The sequence below is a fragment of the Colletotrichum gloeosporioides genome, assembly GCF_011800055.1.
Source record: "Colletotrichum gloeosporioides strain Lc1 chromosome Unknown consensus_98, whole genome shotgun sequence".
Classification (NCBI taxonomy): domain Eukaryota; kingdom Fungi; phylum Ascomycota; class Sordariomycetes; order Glomerellales; family Glomerellaceae; genus Colletotrichum; species Colletotrichum gloeosporioides.
This window is the reverse complement of record NW_025544743.1, coordinates 35,397-43,014: the sequence shown is the minus strand read 5'-3', so window position 1 is coordinate 43,014 and position 7,618 is coordinate 35,397.

The window sequence follows — 7,618 nt, the reverse complement described above, 5'->3', positions numbered from 1 at the left end:
CCACACTAGATGCTGGACGCAGGCCGGCCCTTCTGCCGTCTCTTTTCACCTGTCTTCAGGATAATATGTGGGTTTCTGAAGCATGCAAGCATTATTTACATGGTCACTGCATCCCTCACCGCATCGCTTTTCCTTGCGCTAACATGGCTTCTGCCGACAGGTTCATTTCGCCAACCCGAGTTAATACTCTCAACAACCCGAACCAATACTTTCGACAACCCTTTCTTCCACACATCGCGGAGCAGACCGAAGGTACCATACCGTAAGAGAGAACGCTTCAATGCCTCCTGGCCCATCACCCCGAATGTCCGAATCAACACCGTCCAAATTCCCTTCCGCCTCGCGCATGGGGCCAAGTCGACACTCAAACCTTCTGGCCACACCCTCGACTACCCCATGCCCTCGACAACCCGCTTTAATGCCTTCACTGCATCTTCCGCCTCAATGCGCACCGAACCAAAGAGTCACGTCTACTCGCTCATCGATCAATAACAATGCCAGTGGCGCCCCGCCGGAATGTCCTCGACATCTTGTCCCCAGTCATTCTCCATCCGCATCAGGCTAAGAGACGACTTCTCTCGGTCAAGAGAATTAATCAACGAGTCGATTCGATACCCCCCGATACCCTGAATAAACACCATCCACACTCCCATGTCGCCCTCCTTCACACTCACCGGCTTGCGAACCTGTTGTCCGCCAAGAATCCACTTGCTCCAACGAACCCCCCCTCCACACAGCGCCGGGTCGAAGCCGATGTCTCTCCGGCATTCACCCTCATCCATTGGGCAAAACCCTTTGCTTGCTTTCCTTCTTCCTCTGTCACTGTTTTTTACGACTCTGGGAAGGCTCTCCCCCCCGCCATTGACCCTAGCGTTGTTGACGAGAGACTGGAGGAGGTTGCGGTTCCCCTGGACGCCGCTCACTTCAACGGCAATGCCGAGGTCCCTGCCCACGCGCCTGCCAAGGCCCCCGAGACCAAGGCCGAGGAGCTCGTTGTCGATCCAAGGTCACCGCGAAGGAGATCGCCGAGCAGTACATTGAGGAGACCTGGGAAGTTCGGCCGGTCCCCACCTACGTTTGTCGCGCCCGTTCAAGGCGCCTGCTGCTCTGCCCAAGTAGTGGATCTCTGCTCTCACGCCTCTGAAAGTTCTGGTAGATGAAATAAAACCCCATCCGTCCAAGTTCAACGTCAAGACTGCACAATACTTTCCAACAGTACGCATTGATCACTGCTTCTGTACAGATCAATCTGTGGATCGATGACAGAGGCTCTAATGTTGAGGTGTCAAAGGGCCACACCGTTGAAGGATGGCAGCCTGTAAGCCGACTCGTCCCCTCATAAAGCCCATGAGTTGAACATGGATGTTTTCCATCCTTCATGTATCTCCCTTCTTCATGACTCCTTGCCGCCATACGCGAGTCAATAAAGGCGCAGGATGAGGTAGTAACCTACTTTATTTCGTGGCTCAACGCAACAGTTACAATTGCCTGGTTTGGATCCCCCGTGACCCAATCGATGGTAAGTTAGTATCCCACCTCGTCGCGCGAAAATAGCAGTTGGTCAGGAATCTGCAGTTCGTCAGAAAGTATTCGCTCTTTGACGCATTACTATCCTCAATCAATACCTGTGTAGCAAGTCGGTCAATGAGCAGGACTGGTACAGACATTCACCCTTAACCTCGACTTCCAGAAAGAGAAAGAGAAGCTCTATCGTGCGACGTGCTAATGGCTATTCCTCACTCGCGAAGCAAGTCTCCATTAACTGGCAGATGTCCATCGTGCAGGTCAGCTCCCTACGACCAGCTGTGCTACCACAGACTCTCGTCTGCAACCTCCTTAGCTGAGGCTTCCCATTCACCCCCCTCCAGGAGCATGATTTCTCTCGGTTGACCATCTGTCATTGAGTCAGCGATTGCGCAAGTAGGCACATTCATGCTCTTCCATCTTATCCGTACACCGAATCACATCAGCCAGTAATATTCCACAACAACTGCAGCACAGGAGCCACATGACCCGTGGTCAGATTTCGAGACTGGACATGAGTGCGTTATACTTGACAGAGTATTAGACTGTCAAACAGACGTGAAAAGCCCTCCGCAGGCTGATAAATATGCTTGGCGTAACTTCCAATTAACATCCTTACTGAATATCAGTGGCATGATCAACAACCAAACTCAAGCTTGTTGGATTCGACACCTGGACGACACCAATGCATATTCTCGAACGGACGCTGTCATTCTGAAAATTATAGAGGCTTTCCACCTACTATGATCAATCGGGTAACAGTTTTGCTACTTCGCACGCTTTGGTTCCGGGCGTTCGTTTTGGCGTAAATTGCCGCGTTGCCGACGCATGAACATCTCTCTATGGAGTGCTCTTTGGCTCGCTTTCGGAGCGCATGAATTGTCTCTTTCTATTGCTTACTCTCTGCTCTCTGATCACATTCTCAAGTCTGGTAACAGCTCTCGTCGTTGGCTCCTGAGTAGCCGGATGGAGCATCTCTCGGGCGGTGAAGGAACTCGCTCGGCAGAAACTGGCAAGGTGTTTGGTGTGTTCCACCCTGCTAAGGCTATCGCGCTTGCTTCCAAATTCCCCCTCAAGTGGCTCTGGAATCCGAAGCGCCAATTGCTGGCGTTGACTTTTCTGTCGGCCGCTTTAATTATTCCTCGCATGTGTTTATTTCAGGGTTCACTTGACCCATGCTCGCGCGAAATTGAAACAGATGCAGCCAGCTCGATGTGTGATTTCAGAACGTCTTCAAATGCTTGGTGGATGGTGAAATCCCCGAGGCAGTCTGCCGCGTTTGAATTAATTCGCCTTGTTGCATGCAACCCCCAACAACCAATCCCACAACCCCCTGCACTTCGCATGCGATCATGGTGATTAATGGCAATCGGGGCCCCCCGGGACGGCAGCACACGGTGGGGAAATGGAAATTCAAGGACCTCTTTTGAGTCTGGAGAGATTGATGCAAATGGATATGGTACACTTCAATCCAGACTCAACTTGGAAATGTCGCGTTAAATGTTTCAATCAAGTGTTTAATCTCTCTTCGTTCATCTTCACATTCTGCTGAGAATCTGTGAGCTGCTCGTCCTCTGCGCCTTGGTCATTTTGTTTAGTGCCTGCGTCCGGTTGGTATCTGTTGGGTTACTTATTACGTCCTCGCCTACTTCTCTAGGCGCTGGCAGGGGAATCGGCTCGGGCAGCTCCGGGTTATGTGCGATTTTCAACTAGCTGACTAAATGAAACTGTATTCTTGAACATAATATGCTCTTACATCTAATTGTTGAGGGTTTAGATCTCGTTTGTGTCTGAAGGTGACTGGGTTATGGATGCAAGACAGCTGGAAGTTAACCTTTGTGCGACTGGATCTATGGAGAGGCTTCGGCGCACCATGGACAGGAATGGATTTGACTTTGGGGTCTGTCTTGAGGCCAAGTTTGATCGTAAGAAGTGCATACTAACGCTGAATGTGCAGAGGAAGGCGGTCCGGTCTGACGGTCTGGTCTGTTGACTGCGATGGTGCACAAGATCTAAAAGGAGAGATGGAAATCTTCCAGTAAGAGGCGAATAGATGAAAAGTGCTAGGATTACGAAGCAAGAAATCCTTCTCCTCATATTCATATAGCTGCGTAGCACGTTGACAAGACGTCTGTCCTCTCTTAAGGATGGTTATCATCCCCGGCTGTCTCAGTAAAAGTTTCAGGCCCGAAAGGCGATATCAAAATGGTCTGGCGATTGAAAACAACATTCTGTCGATTGGGGATCATCTCGCCTTCACTCCTTTATTCCCACGGAGTCGGTGCCTACATTTCTTTCCAGCTCGCGCAACACCGCTCCATAGAGCCAGGTGTTCATCGTCGTTGACCACTACTTACGCCTGTGTAGCCAAACCTAAGTCTCATGTTCCCTCCCTCTCGAGTTCCACTCAAACGTCCGTCCTCGTCTTGTGTGATTCAAGATGACCGACCAGTGGTTCTTCGCTATGAAAGGTCCCGACAGTCCATGATCGAACCTGTAAATCCGACTGACGCACGTTTCCCACCGCCCTCTGGAGAAGTCAGGAAAATAAATTAACTAACGATTCTCACTCGAGTAGTTATCCGCCCAGAAAACAAAACTCTACAAAGACACATGCCGTGAGGAACACCCTCAGAGCGCAGTATCCTACTTTCGGTGAATATCAGAGCACATGTTGCGCCTCCTCGGCCGACTGAAGACTGTGAATCGTTGAACATGAAATTATCGTGATTACTTACATATTTCCAGAGGGTCGGGTTCCATCCAATCAGACTAGCCTTGCATACGTTTGCCAAGCCCCTTTAGGGAGCGCCGCCGTGCGGGCGTCGAGCCAATCTGAGTCGTTTTCTTCTCTCCGTCCCTGGCATTTAACCAGACAACAGCAAGTTGGAGTCGGATTGAGAATAGATTTTGTAGATTTGTTGGCTGGTTGGCCGTTCTCACTAGTTACTGGAAAGGTTGGCAACAGCTTGACAATAAAGTCATCAACAGTCTGAAACCCTTGAAACGTGTGAGTCTGCGTTGAAAGCAGTGAAAGGATGAATTTTCTTCTTTCAAAAGGCTACACTTAACTCAGGAAATTGCTTTAGTCAGGACGCATGTGTCTTGGGTCCTGTGTTGCTTGTCCTCCATGCTGTGCTTTCTCTGGCTCTTCCAAGACCCATCATCCCAGAATTCTGCTTGTACTTCCGTCTGCATCATTATCCTTGCCTCTTCCTTTGTAGCCTGCCTTTGAAGAGACATGCAAGACATATGTGGTTGTTCTTGCCCTTGGGGCCGTCTTCCTCCGCGACCGGCTGCTCTACATCTACAACGCTGGTCTTATTAGCCATTTGCCTGTGTTGCGTGTGGCCAACAAAGTGTCACACCGTTTCCACTAGCCCTAGCCGTCTCTTTTGACCAAAGCCTGTCTTCACTGACGTTAAAACAAAAGTGACTCTCACACTGTGTTTTCCTACACGTGACATTTCTCCTTATTTGCAGTCATTCAGGGCCTACAACCCCAAGCCAAGTTCTCTCAAGGACCTAAGAGCACTCCGAGTGACGTCTGTATCTGCTCATATGTAATGGAACTTAGGTGCGCTGGTGGTAATTCAAGTTAAGTAATTACAAAATAATAGCCTATGAATTGTGGACGTCGGGTCTGGGCCTGGCAACTCGACGGAAGCATGTCACCTCAGCGTGGTTAGCTCCAGCCCAAGGAGACAGTCTTCAAAGACGTCTAGTGAGGTTTTTCTCGCTCATAGGTGCCGAAAACGGCCTTAACATCATCCATAATCACGACTCTTGGGGTTGAATGCAGCCTGGCTCACTAGGTTCGGTATCGTCGATATGGACGAACATGTATCCTCGTGGAAGCGTGAGCAAGTCACCTAAAACCTTGCTCTGCTCAGGTCTACCGCTTTTTTCATTCCCTTTCTCAGGAAGGTCGTCAGAAATCACCGCCGCTAGAGATGTTCTTTTTTATGTCAATGCCTCCCTGAGCGACGGCGCGGCGCTCCTTGAAACAGTTACCAAGTGCTCCTATTCGACCCAGCACATTGAGCTAAGCCGGCTCAGGTTAGGCTCAAAGCAACTTTGTATTTGGCGAGCGTGGATATATGTGACAGCAGGCAGGTGGCATGGATTCTTGGCCTGTTGACCTAATGGCATGTTCGAACCCAGACCCAGGGTTAAGTTATCGTTGTCACGGACAAGAAGTTCACAGGCCATTCACAGGTATTCAAATACTGTATGCTTTGACTTGGAACCTCAGCTGTTCCTCCTGGTCTGCATTATGACTAGACATTCCCCTATTCTGGGTGTTTTCGGGGGTAAACATTGCACATCAAAAACAGAGGAATTTGAGAATAAACAAGATTCAATGCGAAAAAAATCGATTTTTCTTGACTCAGTCTCTCATGTGGTCTTCACTTCACTTCTTCATAGTTTCTGTATCCGTCCGTGGTTTCTGGGCGAGCAAGAATTGTCCTGGGTCTGCTTTCGTCAGTTTCTGGGGAAATGTGCTAATCATACACAAGGATGCCGGCTTTGGCGGGCCGGACGTACTCAGAGCACTAGTTACCGCCGACATGCCCCATCATGAGGTGCAAAGCAAACCATCTGAGGCACCTAAAGCTGCGCCTCTGGCTGGTGGTAAATTCAGTGGTGGTGAGAGTTTAAAGTCGGCCCTGCTCACAACAGTCGCTGTCCAATCAATCTTATCCCGAGAGACCAGGTTCGGTAATTGGGGTGCGGGGTTGATAGCGACAGCGGGGAACGACTGACATGGGCTTACACAGCCACCAGGGCGCTGGCATGAACATTCGAAAGGGAGTCGTGAAGTTTTCTCACCATTGTTTATAAGCCAGCCGTTCCACTCGACTGCGTTACTGGCTGGTTGGTTTGTTTGATCTCAAAACCTAAATGATAAAGACCTTCTCGAAGTTTCAGACAGTTTCTAGCTGGACACTATCATGCTGTGCATCCACGGCACAGACTCATTAATAGGTATCATGCATTTTCAGCCCACTGAGATCAAGGGGCATAAGCATGAGTTCCAGCCGTCTTAGTGCATTAAGGTGCCTCCTTCGCCTTGGTTTCAGTTACCTTCTCATAGTTCAACTAGGTAATTCCATCTGATACTCAGGGTTCACTGAAGACAGGCAGACGAAGTGTTGAGTGGAACCTGCCAACAGCGCCGTTCAAGCTGCCGTGAGGTAACGGGTTCTCGCCGTACTATTGATGGCCTTTACTGAGTTCTCACGTCTTCAGCGGCGACTCTGCTATTTGTAGAGCAGAATTTGTCCAAGTGCGAGTACCTAGAATTGTCTAGCAGCTTTCAATCAAGGCGCTGACGTGGTATGTTCATGGAAGCATTATCTAGGTGTTCAGAGCTTGGGCGGGGTGTCATGTACATGACTACCTGTCCGAGTACACTCATACATGCTCATGCTGTCAATTGGTGTGACGTCTCATCTGAGGACGGTTATTGCAAAGAGGCGGATCAACGCACTGCGCGGAGCAATTGAAGTCGAGCAACGGGCAGCGAAGTCAACGCTTCTAGCAGTATTACTGCGATCTTCTCCGTATGAGTTTATCTCTATATATTTTAGCTATTGCTGTTCTCATTCAACGGTCTGCCGTTGATTCATAAACCTTCTGGCATAAGGTGAGGGCTTTTAATGACGACTCCAATTACAAGTGGGGACTTTAGGGTCAATATGATGCTTAACGCGCAAGACGGAAGTCTATATGGCATTTTGAGATGGTGGCGCACTTTTGTTGCTGACACTGCTGGAATACCTGAGGCTATGCTGGAGCTAGGTTGCCTGGGCTATGCGGGCGGCTTTCTGGGCGCCGCTGCCGCCACCGATGAGCCTGGCGTCGTGGGTTTGAGGTTCGCGGAGATGCAGAGGTGGCCTAACTTGGCTAGGGTCATGACAGGTGTGTCTTATTAGTCTTCTTTCTCAGTAGGGCTGAAGTTAGTTGAGATATATCGCTGGTCTAGATATGCTTAGGTTGTGATCACGTTATCTCAGCAAGGAAGACAAGTCACTAGATGTTCTTCTGAATTCTCAAACGGCTTGAAATGAATACGCTTCAGCTAAAGATA